The 25,740-nt window shown below is 38.7% G+C and overlaps 1 protein-coding gene across 4 annotated transcripts in view; it reads left to right on the top strand.

The window, feature by feature from the left end:
* Positions 1–4,520: 4,520 nt before the first annotated feature.
* The window catches only part of LOC129763092 (kelch-like ECH-associated protein 1B), a 33,382-nt gene continuing 12,162 nt past the window's right edge, over positions 4,521–25,740 (top strand). For 2 of the 4 annotated variants that reach the window (XM_055761857.1, XM_055761856.1), the window contains exon 1: positions 4,521–4,668. The gene's annotated coding sequence lies outside the window, so the exon portion shown is untranslated. Of the gene's footprint in view, positions 5,615–23,251; positions 23,610–25,740 lie in introns of all 4 variants that reach the window. The other 2 variants (XM_055761859.1, XM_055761858.1) reach the window with 2 other exon arrangements.

Here is a 25,740-nt window from a genome sequence, read left to right as displayed (position 1 = left end):
TGCTCGACAGCATGTCTTTATTGTTCAATCAATCCGGAACAAGCGATTCATTGTCGGAATTTTCTTCTTCTTTCACTACAATCTTTGACCAACGTCTATCACTCACTTTATTCTTTCGAGAGAAATAAATTTGTAGATCACTGTTTGCACCTTAATTTGCTTAATTGGTTTCTGTTCAGTCGCACAACAACACTTCCCGGCTCACCCTTAGTACCGCACAGATCACACTAGTCCCGGTCCCGGTCGCCATGTCGCAGGTCGCAGGATCGCCATGTGGACACCCAGTAGTTTCTTTCGGTTATATGAAAAGACTTTCACGTACGCGTTCATACTGAGTCCGCCCAACTGGGTCAGACTCCCTTTTATTCAATTCGTTTATTTCTTACAACTAGCTACAACCTAAATTCTATTATTATGCGTGGTCAGGCGAATTGTAGTAAAACACATAACACATGTGTCCGAAAAGATGTCAACCGGAATCGAAAGCATAAATAGGAAACGTTTGCGCATTTGCGCAAGCATGTGTTTGTCATTAAATTCACGCTAGCGAAGCTAGCGAAGAAGTGCAAAAGTAAACAAAGGAAGTTAATGGTCAGCGCGTCATATTATGCAATAAATAACCATCGGAACCTTGGCCTGAATTTACGACATGGTTCGCATGTTTATTTTGGTTGCACAGCGTGACGCACTTGCTAGAATTTTGTTGCCATAAGGGCATGTGTATCGGGTTGTAGGTGGTCCAGTGATCCTGTTACAATGTTATATCATATTGTGCTTGATAATTTCGAGAAAGTCTTTCGCGTTTTGGTACAGTTTTGCTATAGCAGTTATTGCAAAACATTGTAGAAAAACAGCGCAACGCTAGTTTGTGCTGAAAATAATAAATCATGGTTCAAACTAGATCAAAATTTCAAAATCATGGTTTGATTTTCTATTTTGCTAAGATATTTTTAACAAAATTCGGACACAGAGTTATTGCTAACAAACAGCATTTTATGAATGAAAAGAACAGTCCTACGTAACATTTCACACTTTTTTATACATGATTTGGCATATCCCTCTAATGTACGAAAGAGTGAGTGAACTGCTCAAAAGAACTAGTTCACTTAAGTGAACGGTTGGCCACTGAACGGTTCATAAAAGTGAACTGTTTTGCCCATCTCTATAGGCCCATTTATACGTTGCTAGTAGCTGACTTCACAATGAGCAGCTACTGACCCGGTGAACTCGCTTGACAAATGGTTGACTCGCCTTGTCCGTTCACACAATGTGAGCTGCTGACAAGAAACCAGATACCACGACACGGGTTTACCAGAGATGCCAGGCGATTTTTCAAATGTCCATCAAATAGTCAGAAACAGCAATCAGGTCCGAATTTGTCAGATGATTGATCCGAAATCGGCTTCTTTATTGGCAGTTTTCATCTTAGGTTTTCAGTTGAATTTATCATTACACAATTTTATAGCGAAACACACGCTGGCCGTGTTTAAAAATACTTTGTGCTGAATTTATTTTATACTGAAGGTACTATCCGAAAAAAGCAGAAAGAAAAAAGGATTCGGGCCAGGAATTGGATGCAAAGAAAAGAAGCAACAAATACAATATTGAAGTAACTCTACAATGATGATCTCCGAGAGTACAGAGCAGTGTTGAGAATAACACCTGAAAAAGTGAGAAAACTGTTGGATTTAATTGCTCCACAAATATAACGCCAAGATACACTCATGAAGGATGCTAAACCTACAAGAGTGAAACTAGAAATGATGTGCCTTTCTTCTGGAATATCGTTCAGATTATTGTCGAAATTTTTTAAAATCTCGAAAGCATCCATAGCTAAAATAATTCCGAAAGTATGTGGTGCTCCAAATGGCAGTCTAAAAGATTTTTCAAAATTTGATTTATTTCGCCTTGACAGCAGCTTCGTGTACCAATTTGTGAAATAAAAATGTTAGTAGATTTGCAGGAGCAATTAATACGCCTCAAAAACTAAAATAATGAATGAAAATCTACTTTTTCTAAATCGAATATGTATTCTGTTTCTTAGAACAATACTTTTTTGCAAGTTTTGAGTGAATTTTGAATTAAAATCGTGCCCGATAATGATTTTATATTTAGATCCCCAAGAAAACTATTTTTAAAAAACGTGCCCCGTCAGCGTGCAAAACTAAATAATAACGATTCCGTTTAGAAACTATGAGGGTTTAATTTGTTCTTCCAATAATTTTCAAGTCTATAAATATCTTCGCATATTTTCAAATATCTTAAAAATAGAGAAATGTAAAGACAATGTCAAGATTTGGCATCCCTGATTCGAGCGCTAAAATCTGTTTTTGACGTTTTGAGGGATGCGAGTGCGAGTAAATTCAAAAAACTTTGAAGTAGCTCGCACACCGAATCACACATGACACTAGCTGGCATGATGTGTTCACACGGTGTGAGTAGCTGCACTGCAGTAACTGACTAGACCGACTCGTATGTTTACTCGCACCGTCTGAACCCGGCTTATTTCTAAGTGACATAAAATGGAGATCAGCCAAAGACACCATGCGTATATAATAAAGGTGGGGCAACAAAGATGCAGTGGTTGCCATCTCAACAATTTTCCGATTTTCCCCATACATTCATAAATAAAAACAGGTTTATAATATACGAGGCGTAAAAGTTTATCGCCCTCGCAAAGAATAATTTCGCTCTCTCTCAGTGTTCATGTGCCCAGTAACTGAAATATCACAAACAAAGAAAGCAATAGAAAAAAAGAGTTGTATACTCTTCCCATCACTTCCCATCATGCATTGGATGTGATCTCAATATTTCACTGCCCATTGTTCTGTCCAATTTATATTTGCGTACATACCTAATATTGCTTCTCTGTTAACTCTCGCACCGAAATATAACCATTAGTGAATTGAAATTAAACCACTCAAAACGCCTAATATTGTAGCCGCAAAGATTACATCGAATGCTGAATGATTTTCAGTTTTTGTTTCCCTTTTCCATTTTTGATCAGTATTTATTGTCAAAGGGTGATTGAAATATTATAGAATAATATTTAAAAAGGGTTCTCAATAACAGAAAATTGAAATTCATAATGTAACTATACAGATATAACCATCTTACCCCCACTGTCCGTCTTACCTACACCTCCCGTATAAAAATCTATAAAATTTTATTCGATTTATTGAAACATGAACAAAAAATATATGAATCCAAAATCAATATCCGATATGAATCCGTTCGATATATAAATGCTCTAAGCTTCACAACGCCTCACATTATGCACAAATGATGAATACTGAGAATAATTTTCTGCGTCTACTACTATTTCGACTATTTCTCGCGTAACTTTTGAAAAGGTCCAATGTAACATTTTAGTCAACTCGAGAAAAACGAAGTTGAAACCCCGAACATTATTCCGCGAATTGTCTTAAAAGTAATCGATCTTTATCGCTACTCTCACTACTAGCAGTCAAGAATAACTCTGAAAAACCAATCGTAACTCTTGTTCCGTGATTTGAGATTAAAGTTGAAGTTTCGGAGTGAAAAATGTTACTTTGGACGTTTTGACTGCCCGCGTTTGCACATTGGACATATTACTTTGCACGATAAGAATTTGAAACTGACTACTGAACAACAATCCAAATATCAGCATTTCGTTCTTAAGACAGATTATTGTTGTTATCACTCGTTGAATTGCACTGAAATCGATAACAACACCTGTAAGAAACAAAAACTCAAAACGACCGAAGTACGTCATCGTGTTGTTTTGACTGCTTTAGTACTTCGGGTGTTTCGGGCGTCGGAGGTAAGTGACGTCCGAAGTAACAGCCGGGTACTTAAAATCCCAATCTGTACATAGGATATTTTCTGCATCGGCGATAAAAAGATGTAGAAAATAGATACGTGAACGATTGTTTTTGTAATGCATCCAATGATTGAAAACTAATAGCGTGCATCCATTAACTCGATTTGTTTACATTTGTTACATAGGACCTTTTCAAAAGTTACGCGAGATTTCATCAATGTGAAAATAAACTTCGCATGCAGAAACCCCTAGTTTGCATCAAGGCGCTTATATCAATGTATAACAGGTGAAGCAACATCATCACTTCAATAAGAGGGGTATTACGGTTTGTGGAGCGGGGGTTGTTTGTTTTGTTATTGCTAGGGCCATTTTTGCATTTTCATATGCGAGAGTCGTGGAAATGAGAATGAAATTCTACAAAATCATCCCTTCTTTTTCACATAAATTCGCGAAAGTCGAACATAGTAGGCATCGTTCGAATAAGCATCGTAGCAGTTTGTAGAGAGCCGCCGGCAGCGTGCTGATGCTGTTTGTAAACAATACCGACAGCAATTCCAATATGGCTGAAAGTGCATTTCATATGATTGTTTCACCTGGTATATATAGAGGCGCCTTGGTTTGCATCATAAAATGTCAAAACCCAGCTGTCGATGTTTTCTTTTTAAAACGTCATTTATCTGCTCATCGCCTTCCACACTAATTCCAATAATTTTACGGGCCTGAGAAAGATAAGTGTCCGTCTCACTCAGTTCGATAATTTCAGTGTTGCGGAAAAGTTGTAAACAGAAGTGTTTCTCGACGTATACTTCGGGCTCCTTATTTTGGATTATATCCAATCACTTCTCTCTTTCGCTTGATACATATCAGTAAGTTATACTGCTCCATGATCTTATGATCAATTTTGTCTACAGTTTACCGAAAGTGGATTCGAAGAATCGAACTGATTTCATGTGTCAGTGTGTTTCCTCGGAGAGAGGATCGGGATGACGGAAATGACGCGACAGTACCAAAGTGCGGGGGAGGTTCTTGATCAGACGAAATATGAATTCGAGAGCAAGTATTCGTTGGATGTTATGTAAAATAAAATCGACCGCGAGTACGCGGAAGTGTTGAAAGGTGGAAATTACGCTACACGTTATCGCACATGACTCGGCACTATATGGACGATAGAAAAGGACAAGAATCAATTACAATGTGTGGCATTAGCAATTTGTTTATGGAATATGGCAGAATACGAAGCGAACAGTTTGTTCATTTTATAATGATAAATCCCCAATCCGGAAGCATATATTTTCTATCCATAATGTTATAGTAATTTTTACGTTTGTTGACATAAAACTCACTCGATTTGCAACGAATGAAGCAAAAACAAACCTGGTATTGTTTTGGATCTTTCACCTCTTTTCTTGGTTTGATATTACGAGACGCATCATACCGTACAATAGCTGTACGTTGAAATGATGAAAAGTAAATAAACACCAGCGCTAGCCAAAAATTCGATGGAATCATCCAAACATTTCAATTCGTGGACAAGTGTCAATTTTTCCTAGTGATTTATAACAGTTTATGACAATGGAGAGAAAAATCAAATATTAACTCTACGTGCAGTGTTTTAATCATAAATAAGTGGATACTTCTTCGTGTTATATTCTAATTGGAAAAATGCTTGCAGTTCATTGCGTGCCCTAAGAAATTATTTGCTATAGTTCAAAGTCGCTGTATTATACAGTGCAAGGTGTTCGATTTTTCGGCTTGGAATCAATTGAATAAACAAATGTTGCTCCCGTATTTCACTATGACGTAAATGCTCCGGTGAGTTGGAATTCCGAACTAAGGATAGTAACTGTTTAACCGTTAACGCAATTGTGCAATGAATCAGCACGTAAGCAATGTTCCTGTTTTACGTTTTCCGATAGATCGCTGGATGTGACATTCGTATTGAAAACACAATTTATAACACGAATACATACAGCTACAGCTACGGCTGCACAGCTGGCACTAATCCAATGTGAACGTCAAACGCAACTGAAATCTTTCTCATTCTATTGCCACCGCACAGAGTGGTGAAGTCATGTACATGCTTTAGATTAGCGCGCACATTTGTTCGTATTATCTCACGCGAATCTATTTGCGTATGTTTATGTAGTCGATGCGGTGGTGTAAATTCTACCGTTTTGATTAGGTTCCGCATTTACTATTGAAGAAGTAGTGCTTCTGTCAAGAGAAATTTACTTATCGGCACTTTCCAAAACTCCAGAAAATCAGATTTTTTAGCAGTTACAGTGACTCAAACCCGTAATCGTACTCCACCATGCAGATCTCTTTTCCATTCCTTTGAAAGTCGAAAATAAGCTTACGGAACATTCTATTTAGATAAAGTCATAGAGTCATATGAGAGTTAAAAGGTTTGCTATCTGTTTTCAGAATAATGGTTTCTATTTCTCTAAAAATGGTGAATGTATGTGCTAACGTATGAAAATTGACTCAAACTCATAATCGTACGCTGGTTGAAATCTCTACTCGATTTCGGAGGCATTGACCAATTTCCGAATTCCATAATTAGTATGGTATCCCTTGTTCATTGCAACTATCTTTAGCTGTTTTTGGCCTTATCTACGAGTTTTTTGGAGTATTTGGAAGGAATATTTTTCAATTTTTTCATCAAGTGGTTTTTAAAATCGTTATTTTTAGAAATTTAATGGTTTCAAAATTTTCTACACAGATAACATCCTCAGTTTTTTACTGGGATTGATGAAGATTGTGGAGGAATATCAATAACTTTTGAGTAATTGTAATGTCATCATGTGCGAACTTTATATGTCTTGAGCTCTGGGTCATTGTCTTGGCAAAACCTGAATCCTCGATTCCATCACATTTTGTTGACACTTTGCTCCATATTTTCCTTCAAGATGTTTAAGTAAACATACTTATCCAATACACCATCGATAAAAAAAAACAAATTGAGTAACAAAAAGTTTGTAATGTGCCTAGAAAGGGCAACTTGAATGCCCGAGCACAGAGGGACAAACCGTTTCTCAGCAAAAAATATCAGTAACTCCAATTTGATTTTTCCAAACAGCATGAAACACATCAATATCTCACTGGCAAGATGTTATTTCCGTAGATGGGTTCTTATTTGATATTTTTGACTCCGATGGTTATCGTTTCGTATGGAGGAAGCCAACGATGAATTAAAAGTAAAGAAAAATCTGAAAGCAACGTTTAATCGTGGTGGTGGAGGGATGGTATGACGTAGAGATGGGCGAGCACTAACGAGCCGCTCATTTGTGCCGGTTCGTCAGAACGAGTGTACGGTCCACGGTTCTTTACAAATGAACCGCGGATCACAAAAGACTCGCTTTCCAAATGCCTTCGAAATCGAGTAGAGATTTGAACCAGCGTACAATTATGAGTTTGAGTCAATTTCCATACGTTAGCACATACATTCACCATTTTTTGAGAAATAAAAACCATTATTCTGAAAACAGAGAGCAAACCTTTTAACTCTCATATGACACTATGACTTTATTAGATTAGAATGTTCTGAAAGCTTGTTTTCGATTTTCAAAAGAAGGGAAAAAAATCTGCATGGTGGAGTACGATTACGGGTTTGAGTCACTGTATGTATGAACAATAGACGTTATATTCAACATGAAATGTTGCTATCAAAAATGTGATGGGCATTCGAACATAATTTGAGATGTTATAAAAGTTGACATTTTCTCATGACGAAAGCACTTGATGAAATTGCATACAACTTTACTAGAAACGTTTTGTATACCCAGGTTTTCACGCGGAATTTTTTTCGAGATTTTTTTTACTTTACTTTTTATTTGCGAATATGAAACTGGAAGAAACTGAAAATATGCATGAACCAAAAAAGGGAGAAGGATCAACATATTTTTGCATTAATATAATGAACGATGATGAAATTTTCCATTTAGAATGAATATCCTTTAAAAATAAAAGTATCAAGTTTTTTAAAAGGAATTTTGAATAGATATTTTCCTTTCCTTTTCTAAGAAGTATCACCAATTAACAAGATTTGCTAGAATTAATATTTATTTAATTTTGAAAAAATTCTGGCATTTCAGTAATCAAACATTATTTTTAATTATGTATGAATGATGTTAATGGGCTATTTTGTTATGGTTTATCTTGTGTTAATGAGAAATTATTTATATTTTTCAATATCTGGTATCCAGCCAGATAGTAGGTCACTATCATATATCCGGCCGGATATGCCAGATACCGGATAGCTACCGGATATACGTTTCATCTCTAGTAACTAGTGCTTGTGACGGAAATTAGTGCCGCACCTGCACCAAAATCTTAAGTGGATTACGAGTGACCTGGTTTTTTACGCGGATTTTCCAATTAACGCGGCTTTTCCAAATAACGCAGTTTTTTCACGTGGATTTTCGAATTAACGCGGTTTTTACGCAGATTTCTCAATTAACGCGGTTTTCATACGAGGTACGTCTCCCCCGCGTAAAAAAACCTCCAATTTCACGATATTTGAACGCTGAGAAAATGCAATTAGAAATGTTACAATGCAGGTGTAACAGCAGGTATAGGTATGGGCAAAATCGCATCGAAATTCGTTCAACAACACTCATTCACAGATAAAACTCACCCTTCTATTCTCCGTTTATGCCTCACTTTATTTGAGACAAAAAACATTCACCTATCATCTTCGCAAAGTTCATTCTCGAATTTATCGGAAAAATACTGTCTCGATTCCGCTCATCTATTCTCAGAGAATTTTGCATTCCCTCATTTGCCTCTCGGAATGACGTTAGATGGTGAAAGAATCAAATTGGAAAATTTTGTTTGAGCCAGCGAGTGTCTGTAAAATCATTCATTTTCCACTCAAATAGCAATCATTGAAGCCTCGATCGCGGCAGTAAAATATAAGTAAATAGTTGAAATCGAGTTGTTTCCTGTACACTATTGCAATGACATCTCATTCTATTTTGACTCACTCGTTATTTTGTTTCGTGCGATCCTTCCAAAGGAGTATTCATTAATTGAATGTTGTTTTCCACTCTTTGTTTTGTTATGTTCACTATCAGTCCCGAATGAAGTCGGGGAGTGTAAAATAATTCATCTCACGATTGCTTGCTGCTTTTTTCTCGCCATGATTATTCCAAGCAGATACAAGAGTGATTTATAATTAGATGTGAAGAAATGAGCGAATGAACTTTTTCATACTTGTGTACGAGCAACTACCTTCAGGGCCAAATTAGAACATTCACAAACGCACAAACGGGTACAAATTGAAAAATGAAAATTGATTGTGTATGGTGCCACATTTGTAGATTGCTTACTTTCATTAACATTGTCACGTATTGATGGTTCGAATGTCGTGATGTTTTGGCAACACAGTACAGCGAACGTTTATATCAAGGCGCCTAGAAGTACAGGGTTTTCCAACTTTAAATTCCGAAAGTAAATTGAAATAAAACACACTTAAAATTCGAATTACGATGAAACTTTTATTTCAAATTAAAGTTTGGTTTATGCTATTATGTATGAAATACAACATCATTCAAATGTCCACCTAAGGCTTCCTCGCACACCTTGATCCGGAACAGGTAATTTTCGATGACTTTTCGGCGCATATGGGGCGGTATCTCGGTCATAACTTCACGAATGTTGTCTTTCAAATGTTCAAGAGTTTGCGGTGAGTTGGCATAGACACGGTCTTTCGCAAAACCCCACAAAAAAAAAGTCTAGCGGGTTCAAATCGCATGATCTGGACGGCCAATTGGCATCACCAAAACGGGAAATTATGCGTCCCTCAAATTTCGTTCGCAATATGGCCATGTTCGGTCGTGTTGTGTGGCACGTGACGCCGTCCTGCTGAAACCACATGTCATCCGTATCCATATCTTCAATTTGTGGCAAAAAAAATCGGTTAACATGCGGCCATAGCGCTCATCATTCACAGTTACCGTCTCGCCGTCCTCATTTTCAAAGAAATACGGCCCGATGACTCCACCAGACCATAATGCGCACCAAACAGTGACTTTTGGCGGATGCAATGGCCTCTCAACAATCACGTGTGGATTTTCTGAGCCCCATATACGGGTGTTCACATAGCCTTCTTCTTCTTCAATGGCACTAACGTTCCTAGAGGAACTTCGCCGTCTCAACGTAATATTACTTGCGTCATTTTTATTAGTACTTAGTTGAGATTTCTATGCCAAGTAACACGCCTTGAATGCATTCTGTGTGGCAAGCTCTAGAATACGCGTGATCACAGTGCAAGTCGGAGGAAATTTCTTTGACGAAAAATTCCCCCGACCAGAACGGGAATCGAACCCGAACACCCGGCATGTTAGTTGTGACGCTAACCACTCGGCCAAGGGAGCACAATTCACAAAGCCACCGAGCTCGAAATGTGTCTCATCGCTGAAGAAAATTTGATGCGAAAATTCAGCATTTTGCTGCTGTTGTTCGTTCACCCAATCGACGTATGCCCGACGCATTCCATGGTCACCACGCTCTAATTTTTGTACCAGTTGGACTTTATATGAATATAGGTGCAAGTCCAAATGCAAAATTCGCCACAATGATGTGTTTGACAAGCCCAATTGCTGAGCACGCCGTGAAATCGAAACATTCGGGTCATCCTCCACACTGGCAGCAACAGCAGCAATATTTTCGGCCGAACGCACATTACGATGATGCACAAGTTTCACAATATCCGCTACCGATCCAGTTTGTTCGAATTTACGCACTACATTAGCGATTGTGTGCTCTGTAGGCCGTCCATGACGACCAAAATACGTCCGTAATGCTCGAAAAACATTTGCCGGTTTTTCATCATTTTATAGTATAATTCAACAAAATTAACACGTTGTGCGATGCTAAAACGATCCATATTGTAAAATGGCAGACATTCAACTAACGGTATGACGCTTTGGTTGACAGCTATGTCAAACGGTTGTCAGCGCAGGGCTGTATACTTTCGGAAGCCCGAAATGGAAAACCCTGTATATCCTGAGGTGAGGCCGTTTCGTCACTAAGTTGGTTAAGGGAGCGGTATATAAAAACAGTACGGAAGAAAGCAGAAGGGGAAGTATTAGCTTGAAGCGTGAAAGAGACAGACTGATCACGAGTGAGCTTGGGCACAAGCGTATTGTGTTTTGTTTACAAACAAAACACAGTAGACTTCCAAGATGGCTGAAGAGTGATTTTAGCATGTTGGTCCACCTGAAGGATATACTTCTAGGCGCCTTGGTTTATATGACAGTTCTTGCACCATCGGGCCATTCAGTGCTCGTGCTCGTCCGATATCCGTGTCGATTGGTTCAACGACAATGCTGCATGCTGGTTTGCATTGTTTGGCCCCGCGGACCGTGGATATTTACAGATTGCATCGCGTAAATTGTCCAATTTCAAACACCCATTGACATGGATTCAAACACCCATGATGGATTCACGATTTTTTTTTGCGTCAATCGATTTGGGCACTCCGTAATAATTTATAACAGTAATGAAAATAATATCATGAAACTACAACTATCATCCAAACTGAAATACCGTGTTCTGATTGATCGAAATCGAGAACACAAGCTCCCCTTTGTACTCACAATTATTGCTCCTTATGGATTTACGAGATTTTTAGATCAATCAACTTGGGCGCTCCATAACAATTTATCACAATGAATGAAACAATATATTTTATGAACCTGTGATCCCCATGGTGGTAAGTGTTGCGCTTGGCAAGAAGAGGGCTTCGGGTTCGATTCCCGTTTGTGTCAGAAATCATATCCTCATAGATTGTTTTTCTGGGTTGCACTTGTCAGGGAAACTGTTTAGGGTGTGGTGGGATGAGCAATTGGGCATTGGCAGTTCGTAAGAAAAGCCACAAAAACCCGGAAATAGCTCCTCTAAGCGAATTGATGCCGCTATGAGCGTCATTAAGATGGTCTTCCTGCGAGATAGTGGGGTTGGTCGCAGGCCTTACAAGCCGCACCGCTAAAAACACCAAGCAACGAACGATACACAAGAAGATTCGAACCGGACTAATCTACATAGACCCAGGCAACGAAAACGGACTAACGATTGGAAACTCGGGACCTGGAATTGTCGATCTCGCCATTTCATCGGAAGTATTCGTGCGCTTTCCGAACAATAGAAGAACCGTGAGTTTGACATCGTAGCGCTGCAGGAAGTGTGTTGGAGAGGATCTACAGTACGCACGAAAAAGATGTGATTCATTGAGTTTATTTCGGTCAAATAATGTGGAACCCATACGCCGTAGCAATTTGCTAGCTGCACCAGATGCTCAAGAACGGGTTTTTTTTGGATATTTGTAGTGAATCTGTTAATTGATCTGTCGTGTACCGAATATTATTCTTAATGGATCCTCGATTTGATTGACATCACTGGCGGCACGAACTTTCCGGTCCAGCCCGTAGAAGAGTATTTCACAAATTACCACATTTCAGTAGAGGACAATAAAGAGCTTCGCTGCTAGCAACCCTTCTTCAAATATACATGCACCTTTAAAAGAATTTGTTGTTCGTCTTCCAATTTTGCAAAACCTTGGAAGTTCTGAAGAGTTTATTAGTTCCAACATATAGATTTCAATGAAAAAGATCAAGAAGAGAAGACAGAGAGAAGTATGGATGCCCGACCGGCATTCTCAGCGTCACTTTACACAGTGCTAGTAACTGCCGAATCTGTCGAATCGATTAGAAAAGAGTGCGAGTTGGTTCTGAAAACTGCATTCTACCTACCTAAAAGTTTTTTTTGTTTTGACACGGGCCAGTCGCCACACACATGCATACAAATTAGACGCTCACTTGGACTTTATTTACTGGTGTAACAAACGTTAAAATTTGAGTTTTTTGAAAATCGAAAAATTACCGTAAATCGGGGTTTAAAAAAATGATGCCAAAAGTCTTAAAATTGCATGACACGTCGAGATTTACAGTTATCTAAACAAAATTGTCAAAAATCGGTTTTTCAGGCGGATAAACGACCAAGTGCCAATAAAAACTTTTTTTTTGACAAAAAATATTCGAGATAACTGTAAATATCGAGGAGTAATGCAATTCTAAGACATTTGGCATCACCTTTTTTTTGAAGTCCTAGAGTGTCGATTTTTGACAAACAAAAATTTTTCAAGATGACACTAGATCTCGACGTTTTATGCAATATGACATTTGGCATCATTTTTTTTCGAAAACCCCGATTTCCTTTACCTTGGGTGATTTTTCGATTTTCAAAAAACTCAAACTTTGACATTTTCATTGGCACTCTAGCTATGATCAAATGATGACTTTATGTGCAATTACCATTTAAAAAAGAGAAATCACTTTTGTTCGATTTTTGTTATGTCTTATGTTCATGTTATAGGCGTGTTCGACTTTGTTGATTCGGCAGAAAAATTTTAAAACCACGATCGAAAATCTTACATTTTCTAACAATCAAACTGCTTGCCTCGTTCACTGTTTGCCCACACCTATAAAATTTTACCAATGTTTTTTACGTTAGGTACTTACGGTTCAACAATAAAAGGAGATGACATTATAAACAATCCAGGTTGAGTCGTGCTTTTCGAGATGAAAGGAGGGGGGGGGGATTCCAAATCAACCCTTATGTCCAAATCACCCCAACCTACCCTACTGATTATTTTTCAAATGGCATATATTTTTGGCACAGCGGAACTAACATAAATATGAAGAACGTCCATCGAGTCATTCGCACTGAAACGTGTTTCCAAAGAAAGTATTGGGTTATATATGGTGTTATTGTTTACACCTCTGTAGTACGAAAGCCGGTCCGAATTGAACCCCATCAGCGTGACTTGCAGAAAAAAATCATTGTCTCTTGGGGATTTTCTGGTATATATTGACTGCATGTGACAATAACAAGGCCACTGACTGAGAGTTGCATTTGCGTTATGATTGAGATGTGGGGGAGACGCATTGACTGATATGATGCTTGTTTTGTTTTCATCTTCCAAGCTCACGAATTCTAATGTTGTACACGAGGTATTGGAATACGAATATTATCAAACTTGAATAAACATCTGATCTAGAAGTGAGAATATGGGAATAATGACCGAAACTCCAATGTTTGGAAATACTATCGCCAAAGTTCAAGGAAAAAGGGGTTTTTAATGTTTCACCGTTTGGCAACGACATTAGCTAGAGCACGCATTTGAATCCCTATTTAATCAAAGGAAGAAAGTGTATTTAAGCTGATGAAAACCACTCAGAGTAATGAAATCTATAAGCATCGAATATCAAATATATTCACTTTCAGTCCCGTAACATAATTGACGCATTTTCCGTTTACGTCTACCATCTTGAGAAACAATAGAAATATCACTCTTGCAATCACAGCGTGACAACTAACCTTATCTGTCTGCCACAACAATCAATATAACTAGATAAATAAAAACTAAAATAAAGATCAATTTCGGCATTAGAAACATTCTGACTTGTTGCCAAAATCGAATGATTGATGTTATTTGTTTATGCAACTTTTATGAACGTGCAGAATCGGTGTCGAGACAACATATCAAAATTCAGAAACATAACAGAAATCATATCAAGGGCTAAATTACCTATTCTTACAATGTTTCGGTTAAATTTCGCAAAGGTGAAATGTGAGAAATTCTATTTGTGTTGCTTGTAAAGCTCTTAAAATCAAATTGAAAAAAATCATTTGAAAATTTATGTACAGTCAATTATCATAAAACAAATCGTTCGGATCGTTTGGTCGCCTCAGGTTCGAATCGAGCATGATAACAAACGCGTAAATCGCTTACGGCACATGTTATTAACCTTTGAACATTCCGGCTGAAAGCCATTTTGGCAAGGTCACGTTCACAAAACGAGCCCCATTTTTCTTCAAAATGATCTATTGATCCCTTAATTTTGAAGCAACAAACGAAAACAATGCTATCAAGCGTATTTGGTAGGGCTTGGAGAGGGATAGTCAGAGCTCTTGCGTATAGAGCAACCAAATCTATGTTCCCATTGTCACGATCACACAATTCCTGTGGTTGTTGACTTGTTTGGCACGGCGAAGAGTCATGATAAAATAACGATTTTGCTGAATCATGCTGATTGTACTTGTGCGGACGCGACTGTACCCACGCCTGGACAACTTATGTGAGTCAACCGGTTTCGCGAGATGAACACGGTCGAAAATTTTCTGGCTGTTCTAGCTGTCGAACATGTAGGGGTAAATATGCGTAACTGATCACGATGAATAAGTGCTCATGATTGCTCCATGCTTTGGGGGAAACATAAATTTAGAAAGTAATAGAGATGTCCTGTTTGAACCATTTTTCTGTACCTTGATTATTATTTCTAAAACATTATAATGGAGATCAATAATTACGGAAACATGCAAGGAATCATTCCGTATAATTTTATTAATTTTTCGACTATTCATGAATGTCAACAAAAGTCATCCGAAAAGAATAAGTTTACCCGAAAACACTATTACAACTACATATACTATTTATATTCTTCAAAAAATTTTATCGTTGATGAGTATATAAAAATGCATTAGCCATGACTATCGTGATTCTGAACTACATTCTATAAAAAACTCATGGTACCTTTATTAATTCTATTCTAAGAATACAAAACAAAGTTTTTGTGCTTATCGAGTTTTGTGCTTATACTGTTATCATACGACTCGAGAAACGAAAACATCACATCAAGATAGTCGTTGCCGGTTGCCTCAAGAGTTGCGAGTGTGCGAATTGCGCTGCCAAACAGAAAACCTGACCTTGTCAATTTTTTTCTACCGATAGCAACACTTATTCAATCTGCTGCGTTTTTCATTACTTCTCACTTGTTCCATGCGTAAGTGTTTGTATGGGGGTTACGACTATGTGACTTCGAGTATTAGTTGAGCTAAGAACGACCAGGCTTAATTTTAGACATCAATGTTTATGGAAACGTAATCCAGATGTGGGAGAATGTTCATGAGTTTATGCAGATATTTGATTAGGAAACGGAGGTCCTAAACCTACGACTTAAATTGGGAAGACCTTTAGATACCTAAAATATTTGTTTGTGTTTTCAGTATCCAGCACCCCTTTATCTCTAAAAGTACGCCTCAACATGGATTTTTTATAATGTCATCTCCTTTTATTGTTGAACCGTATGTACCTAACGTAAAAAAAACTTTGGTAAAATTGGACAGCTGGAAGGAAATGGTAGCATGAACACAAGCACTTTGATTGTCAAAAAATGTGAGTTTTCCGTTCGTAGTTTTAAGGTTTTTCCCGCCGATTAAACAAACTTTTCGTGTATTGTGCAGTAAAGTTCTGTTCGCCTACAGAAGAGGAACAATTTGCAGCGAAACTGTTAGTTAGTTAACAATAAATGAAATTAAATGCATTTTAATTTTTGCATGTTGTGTGGGGTGACATGGACACGTTTCTGTGGGGGTGAATTGGTCCTACAGGTTTGATACTTTTCTTTGGTCTAATTGATTCCAGATGCCGCTGAATTACAAAAAGAAGATGGACAGACAACGTTGGAAGAAGGAGGAGCTTGAAAGAGCAACGCAGGTCATCAAAACGGATTTCTTTGCCCAATCATCGAATGTGTTTGAAAATGCTCTGTGTTTGAAATGGCTCTCTAGAGCACTGAGAGCAAAAGGCAGACAATCGGATATCCCCGTCCGGGATATCTTAGGTAGCCGGGATCCTGATCTTCTGCTTCATCTATACCTGTTCCTCAGAAACGCCGATGTCAACGTTTAATGATGTTTCCTTCGTTGTGTCCCCGTTTCATATCCCTCCTATCCAATCGATAAACTTTTACTTAGTCGCGGCAATATACACACACTCTTTACAGATGCACGGGCCAAAGGTTGTGCAGTCCACTGATCATTCAACAAGAGCCAAAGGTTGTACCGCTCATGACAACTCTACACGAGCTGATGATTGCGCCGGCTAGTGACCATTGTATCCTGGATTCCTCGAGTCGAGAAAGACGCACCACGCTAGATATGGGGTACAGACTAGGGGGGCGTTGCTGATTAATGGTCAGCTGCATCCCAATATGAAGTAGCCCGTGTCGGGCACACGCATAGAGCATCGAAGACTGCAACATACCAATTATGAGAACACTTGTAATACTAACCTCGAGCCAACCGCGAGTAATCGGTTACATATTACTAACATAGTTGTAAGACAAAAATTGTCAAAATATTGGACTCCCGGCCCCGTCAGGCTAACGCCACATGTGCCTTAATAAAAAATATATTTTGGGAAAAAAAAAAAAAAAAACAGCGATAAGATCCATGCAGAATTCGAGATGGTCTCAATCCAATTTTTCTGGTCTGGAATCTGGCCGAAACACCTGGTATCGATCCCAGAACACTATTACTGATTTTATGATATATTAATTTGAAGCTTGGTATAATGATAAAACATTATTGATTGAGAGAAAACAAGTGTAGCTCAATATACAATGTGACATTTTTTATTTAGACCGTATTGGTTTGGAAATATTAGACGATTTGCTTAGGGGGTTCAATTTCCCCCTTCTTCTGCTTGCACTGCTTCTTTTTTCAAATTACGATAGGTCGATTCAATTCAAATATCGTTTTTTGGATACAATACTATAATCAATCAACATAACTTACTATTGGGTTTTTTCAAACAGCAGTAAGTTTCATACAGGTTAAACATCGATTAAAACAATACAAAGATCAGATTGCGCTAAAAGCCTAGAATGAAGAGAATATGAAAAATGTTTACATACTATTTAAGGATGAATGATTTTATAATAAGGTGTAATGTACTCACGCATTTATGTAACAGCGCCAGTGGCTATGTGGATAGCCTGGTTGTGTAAAACAGTCTTGCATTCCAGCCGGCCTTGGTTCGTCTCCCGTTGATATCGTTTGGACTTTTTTTGTACAATCCCAAGCTGACGTTCAGTCTGAGAGAAAGAGATGTCTGCTCCTATACATACAAACACTAGCTTACCCGGCAAACGTTGTTCTGCCATATAAATTACTTCTAGAGGATATTTTGACTGTTGAATAAAAAATAACTAATGTATTGCAATACATGTACATACATGTATTGCAATACATGTGTGTTCAAATGTTTCAACGATCTATAAATTCAATTGATTATGATCGATGAAGGATAGATTCCACGTGGATATCGAGCAGATACGTGAAGATTTGGCCGTGTATTGCATTGGACCGTGGGAACTTCCCGAACCTGAGTGAGATGTGGAAATGGAGATGAGATCTATGATGTACAGAGAAATGGACCGGATCGATCGGATCTCAGCATTCGTCTTTTGCATTCAGAAATCTGATCATTCGTGCTATGAAATGTAACAACCTCGCCTCGGCGTAAAATAAACTTCAAAATAAGTAATCTGTATCCGTGGAGCAATTTAATCTGTATCAGATTAGCAGACATGAAAATAATTTTAAATTGCTTAAATTTGGATGAAAATCATTACTCGATGTTGCTTAAATACTTAGAAAACTGTCCGAAAATAACGATTCTTCTATAAATCTTGTATACATCCAGCAACATTTTGGACGAAATACGTGTAATTTTGTAATAGAGCCCATTAAAGACTGCATTTCTTTTGTTTGAACACACGTGCTGTCGTTTGAACAAAGGCTGTGTAGGTGTTACTCATGATAGCGTCTCGCTATCATTCCTCGAACCGCTTCTGTTGATTGTCTCATAGGAATCGCAGTCGTTCGCTCTCTACCTTTGCGAATATGTTGACCATGGATTACTCTTTTGTTTGTTTCTTCTCCTCCAACCACATAATATTAAAATATTAATTCAAAATGAGTAATGATGCTCCTAATAATTAAAGTAACTGTGGCGCATTGGATCTACACACGTGCTCTTCAATCGGTTTTTTATCAGGATTGACGACAATAGCGTGACTGTTATTTTGCATTCCGAGCATGGGTGTGATTAGAATAATTTCAATAATTCATTGTGCTCATCCAAAAAGGCTTCCAGCTCGCCGGCGATATTCCTAGTTTTAGTCGAATTGAGGTTACTTGCGTATGTAGGGTGAAATTCGATGAAGAGGACGAAGTGCCATCTGGCATTGAACAAAATAAATAAATTCGTCCTGTTTAAAAACGAACGACGAATCAATTATTTGATATCGTTTATATAAAAATACATATATATGATTATAAGTTTTTTTTCAAGCCAAATTTATGCAAAAAAATACGTTTTTCAAATTTTATTTGCATGGGAACACCCTAATCGGTATCAAATATAAAGTAATAGGTATCCTAGCGGTATCATATATAGTTTACGATCTATTCTCATGCCTACCAAGTTTCTTGAGTATAATATCATTAAAATCGGTCGAGCCGTTTCGGAGGAGTTTGACCACGAACATCGTGACACGAGAATTTTATATATAATATAAGATTTTAAAGCTTTTGAAAATGGTGCTTTTATTTGTTCATTTCACCTTTCAGCACACGAAAAACCATTTTTTCTGCCGAAGGTGAAGTGTTTTCTGCCAACGCTGGTTTGAGTGTAGTTGCTCTCCGTGATTGACCTGAACTAGCGAAATTGCACAGAGAACACATCGAATGACGCTTGGGAGTAGCAAATCATTCACATTGTACAAGTTTTCGCGAATCTAGAACGTACGTCCGCATTTTCGATTGAATCATTTTAATCGGGATGATGTGGAATCGGTATATTCAATCCTTTTGACGTAGAACTACGTCTTTCATTAAGGGTGCCAAATCAGAAAACAGGTCACGTTTTTATGAAATAAAGTTAACGTTAATAACTATTTTTGCCGCGAAAGGATTTTGGCGATTTGCATACTAAACGAATCGGAAATTCCGTAAGATTTGTTTAATATGCTATACATTAGAATTCCCTGGTTTGTAAATGGTTAAAAATCATGAAAACTTTTAGCGTTTTCATTTTCCCATACATTTGTTCTGTACATTTGTGTGCTTTCCCGAACAGAGCAGTCAGTAACGAGCAACTTATCGACGACCAACGGAGGGGAAGTCGTAGGATTTCAAGTCTTCGTGAACAAAGAAAAAGTAGAAGAATGAAGGGGAATTTTTGCTTAGAGTATAAACAGTGGATCTCGCTGAGGCAAACTTTCATTCGGCATCGGACTGTTGAGCAATCCAGTTCACTTTGCTTTCGCTGCGCTTCGATCTAAGATTGGACCCCACCAGTGGTAATCCAACTTGGATATCGTCGTGTGGTTTTTTCAGTTCGTTTTTGGCGTTATTTGTATCGTGTGTTTTTCTTTCCGCGTCATAAATTGGACACTTCGCGTAGTCTGTGATGAGCAAGAAGAAGAGGAAGGCAGGCTCGAGCCCTGCAAAAAAACGAACGCATTGCCAGGGGCAATAAAATTTCGAGGTAAGCGTCATCTAATGATGCACGCGATGTTGGTGCAGTGAAGAGCGCTCACACTGAACGAGCCTTCGCGAGTGTGACACCGCATCGAACAACAGCGAAGTAGACGATTTCGGCGCGTCGGTCGAACATGTAAACGCCGTTACCCAGGCAGCAACCAAATCAAGCTCTCCCCGCTGGTGGTGAAGGCGGTCGCTCTTGACAAACTCATCAGAGAATTCGCTTCGAAGGGTGTTACAGCAGGGTACAAGCTGTGTGGCATAATTCAGTCTTTTTCCAAGCAGTTAACATTGTTTGTTTTCCGTCATCATAAGGGCTTCGTTGGTGCCTTTGAGGATGCATCAATGCATTAAACTGACGTTATGGCGAAGCAGACGTTAAGATTGTGCGCCAAAGCGTTATAGAATGATATCCGAAGATATAAACAAGCGACTTATATAAAATAACAGCGTAGTTCTACGTCAACAATGCGGCCGTATCTTGGACACAACCTCCTGTAATTTCTGTTTTTTTATTTTGAAAAATAAATATTTTCACTGTTCGAACTTCATTTTTGAATATAATGCTGCTCTCTTTTCATCGAGTGTGAAAAGAGAGCAGCATTATATTGAGCCAACGTGAAGAAATTGCCAATTGAAATGCAGTAGATTTACCATACAAATGAAACACAAATTTTTGCATTACTCGAGAATGTATTAAGTAAATGCAAGCAAATAAGGCATATGGGGGTTTTAGGGTGCAATAAATGTTTTTATGGTGGTTTGACACATCTTTCCCCTCTCTAAAAAGGGGAGGGGGAATGAAATATTTCTATGGCCGTTCAACATACCGACTCCCTTTCTAAGGGGGCTGCCATACAAATGAAACACAAACTTCTCCATAACTCGAGAATTAATCAAGCAAATGGTGCCAAATTTGGGATGTGGGGGTTTTTGGGTACGAGAAATGTTTCTATGATGGTATGACTCCCGTTCCTCCTCCGGGAAGGAGAGGGGGTCCCATAAACACATATTTCAACCAAACATATTCCAACCAAACATGAAAATCTGAAAATTCGAAAAATTCAATTCGCATGTGTTCTACAATTACATATTGACAAGCGTAGTTAGTCCATTTGATGTTTGATCTTCGTTCGAAAGTGGAAATGGATTTTAATGTGATAAAACGCACTCCTATATAGTCTTCTATCTATATAAATAAAAATAGATCGCCGAATATGTTGATAAGAGCAAAACTCGAGAAAGGAATTGTCTGATTTAGGGCTGTCTTCATTCTATCATATTTTCTGGAACAAACATTTATCCCATGTAACGGAGAAACATGTTATTTTCAAGTGGATGAAAATTCTTGCACGAGAATTGTGTTTGAAGATAATCTGATATTATATTATATGTCGAGTTTTGGTAGAAGTACTGAAATTTTATAGTAAAAAATAATTTTAAAGGGTAGATTAGAAGATTAATCAATGAACTGTTCCGAAGAAGATGGGTAAATTGAATTTTATGGGTTTCACAGGTTCCCGTAATCGTTAAATCGTCGGTTAGCGCATTATCATTATTATCATCAGCGGGTTCGGGTTCAATTCCCGTTCTGGCCGGAGATTTTTCGTCAAAGAAATTTCTTCCGACTTGCACTGTGGTCAAGCGTATTCTAGAGCTTACCACTCGAGAATACATTCAAGACGTGTTTCTGGGCATAGCAGCCTCAACTAAATAAAGGGTGTGTCACATCAAATTGCATCACGGAAAAAACGCTGTAGAAATTCGCCCAGTAGACCGATCCTTTTGAAAATTTTAGACAGTAAAATAAAAACCATTGAACAACTTTTGGCATTTTCTTTTTATTCATACTTCGAGCCCAAGCCCGTATGCTCGCACCTTCCTCTTTACCCCGTCCATAAGGTTCTGTACAACGTCAGGTTGTAGTTTTTTTTTAACAGTAATCCATTTTCTCTTGAAGTCCGCCTCCGATTTGACAACTTTTGGGTTCTTCCGGAGGGCCTCCTTCATAATCGCCCAATATTTCTCTATTGGGCGAAGCTCCGGCGCGTTGGGCGGGTTCATTTCCTTTGGCACGAAGGTGACCCCGTTGGCTTCGTACCACTCCAACACGTCCTTTGAATAGTGGCACGAAGTGAGATTCGGCCAGAAGATGGTCGGGCCCTCGTGCTGCTTCAATAGTGGTAGTAAGCGCTTCTGTAGGCACTCCTTAAGGTAAACCTGCCCGTTTACCGTGCCGGTCATCACGAAGGGGGCGCTCCGCTTTCCGCAAGAGCAGATCGGTTGCCACACCATGTACTTTTTGGCAAACTTGGATAGTTTCTGCTTGCGAATCTCCTCCGGAACGCTGAATTTGCCCTCTGCGGAGAAGAACAACAGGCCCGGCAGCTGACGAAAGTCCGCTTTGACGTAGGTTTCGTCGTCCATTACCAGGCAATGCGGCTTCGTCAGCATTTCGGTGTACAGCTTCCGGGCTCGCGTCTTCCCCACCATGTTTTGCCTTTCGTCGCGGTTAGGAGCCTTCTGAACCTTGTATGTACGCAGGCCCTCCCGCTGCTTGGTCCGCTGGACGAATGAACTTGACAAATTCAGCTTATTGGCGACATCCCGGACCGAACTTCTCGGATCACGTCTAAACTGCTTAACTACGCGCTTGTGATCTTTTTCACTGACGGAGCATCCATTTTTGCCGTTCTTCACCTTCCGGTCGATGGTTAGGTTCTCGAAGTATCGTTTTAGTACTCTGCTGACCGTGGATTGGACGATTCCCAGCATCTTACCGATGTCCCGATGTGACAACTCCGGATTCTCGAAATGAGTGCACAGGATTAATTCACGACGCTCTTTTTCGTTCGACGACATTTTTCTAAATTTACGAAAAATTGACAGTGAAGCATGGCCAACGTGATCTATACACTCTTATCTGATTATAAGCGAAAGCTGAAGATATAATTCCTAAAAATTAAATTTCTACAGCGTTTTTTCCGTGATGCAATTTGATGTGACACACCCTTTACTACTAATAAAAATCACACAAGTAAAATCTACGTTGAGACGGCAAAAGTTCCACTGGGAACGTTAGTACCATCCAAGAAGGATTTCACCGAGAGACAGTTGGAGAACCCAGAGGCATAACGCCAACGAAAGAGTTTCCTCAAACGATGAAATTGGTTGATCGGTCAAACATCAACACGAACTGTAAAAGCAAACCGTTTCTGAGATAAGACAATGCTCTGTGTTTGGAGGAACTCAGTTGCTAATAGTTTAGTAAGAGCTGATTCAGAGCAAGTGGAAGTGATTGTGTTGGTGGTGGAGATTAGAAGAAAAGAATCAAAAAGTGCAGCTGTTTTCTAGGAACAGGCGATGCGGAATAAAAGGTTGGGATCACGACTAGCTAATTTGTACCTAACCGGTAAGTCTGGATTGTCTAACATGAGTGCTTGAGAGGTTTTATCGATCGAATGTTGAGTTCGATTTCCAATGTCTTATTTTCGCCGAAAAAAGTACCGCACTGACATGAGAATATTCACGAGCTTGCCACTTTGACTACAAAATAGGCGTGATGGCATAAAAACAACAAAGTACTATTTAAAAGACGGAGAAAAGTGATCGAGAATTCAAGGAACAGGTTTTTTCCAAGACGTGAAAGTAGACAGTTTCGTAACGTGAGAAGGGATCTCTAACCCTTTCCCGTACAACATCGAGTCTCACTCGTGGTGTACTTGTATAACATAGGGCGCTAAAAGGCCCAGCACAGTAGTGGAATCATTTGATGTGTGACGTATTAAATAATACGGGAAAGGGTTAAGGGCACCGATATTTCCATAAAAGTGTCGAATACATGACCTATCAGTAGAAAAAAATTATCACAACTTACTTCGAAGAATTTTGCCGATAAGATCGGTGGAACAATCAAGTATATCAGACAGACTACTTGGAAATGCCTTAATAAGCCCCAATTTTTACTAAACAATCCACTATATACGCCAGAATTTGCGGTCCACATCGTTTGCTTATCTTGCAATGCTAAAAACTCACAGTTGATACTGAGACAAGATAACATGTGTTATTTTGTTGAGTGCTTTAATTCACAATGCGTATAAACACGTGATGATAAAACATGGGTGGATGGTTCGAACGAGGAATTGAAGTTTGAACTGCAATGTTTAGGTTTCTTCTAATCAGTTTCTCAGCGTAATGTGCCATCCTCTCATCACTAGACAGTTGTAAATTGGGTGCAACCAACATTTTGAACACGGCTCGGATATGAGCTGGACAAACAAATAAATTAAACTTTATGTATTTATTGTTTACAAAGAGCGCGAGAAGCGAACTGCAACAATGTTTCTATGTCGAGTGAATGTGTAATTCCCAATCCTCGTGGCACTCACGGTAATGTGAACTTTCTACACATGTCTACGCGATGGCACGCTATGGATGTGCTGATAATACAGCGTCAGGATGACTAAGCATCTTGGGGGTTGCCCACGATAAGATTATTGCAGAGAGCAAAAAGTGTCCTTCGGAATAAATCGTCTTAGCGTTATTTGAAAATTCTACACACGGCAGTTGACAGGCAGAGTGTATTGTTGCCTTTGCCACAATAATCACTGCAACATGTAACAATAAGTGGCAATTTGATGTTAATATTGTTAACTTGTGCAGGTGATAAGAAGTGTACATTTTTAGGTGCTCGAACGTTGTTCAGTTTGATCCAGATTAATCGATGTTTGTACGTTCTGGGGGGCTGCCATACAAATTAAACACAAATTTCTGCATTACTCGAGAATTAATCAAGCAAACGAAACCAAATTTGGCATTGGGTGCAATAAATGATTGGTTAGATACTCCTCACCCCTCTCTTAGGGTAGTCTGTCATACAAATGAAAAACAAATTTCTGCATAACTCGAAAACTAATCAAGCAAATCGAGCCAAATTTCGCATGTGAAAATTTTAGGAGGCACGTAACGTTTTTATGGCGTTTTTATAGACACTCCTCCCCCTCTCTAAGGGGAGGAGAGGGGAGGGATCGGTCTTTATTGTATCATATTTTCTGTATCAAACATTTATTTCATGTGACGGAGAAACATGTTATTTGCAAGTGGCTGAAAAATCTTGAAAGAGAATTGTGTCTGAAAATAATCTGATATTATAATGATGAGTTTTGGTAGAAGTACTAGGAATTTTTTAGTAAAAGGTAAATTCAACGGAGTCGATTAAAAGATCAATCAATGAACAGTTCTGCGATTGGACTCATGAACTTGCGCTTAGTAAGAAAACGTGAATGTTTGAAGGTATTGATAACAAAAAAATAAATTTTGGACGGGCCGAAGTTTGCCGGATCAGCTAGTCATGAATAAGAATTTCTGTCATTCCTCGTCGAGTGCTGAAAGAAGCCGGACATGCATTGTTCGTCTCTCCAATAAAGCGTTATATCGAAGCGGTTTTTTTTCATTTTCTCCATCAATGTGGTTTATAATGTGTTTTTTTTTCCTTTCGCCTTTTCGTGCATCAAATGGAGTGCATCCAAAGCATCAAGAAC

This window comes from Toxorhynchites rutilus, chromosome 1 (assembly GCF_029784135.1).
Source record: "Toxorhynchites rutilus septentrionalis strain SRP chromosome 1, ASM2978413v1, whole genome shotgun sequence".
Taxonomy (NCBI): domain Eukaryota; kingdom Metazoa; phylum Arthropoda; class Insecta; order Diptera; family Culicidae; genus Toxorhynchites; species Toxorhynchites rutilus.
Note: the sequence above shows the minus strand (reverse complement) of the source record. Positions and strands in the feature narration are given on the sequence as shown.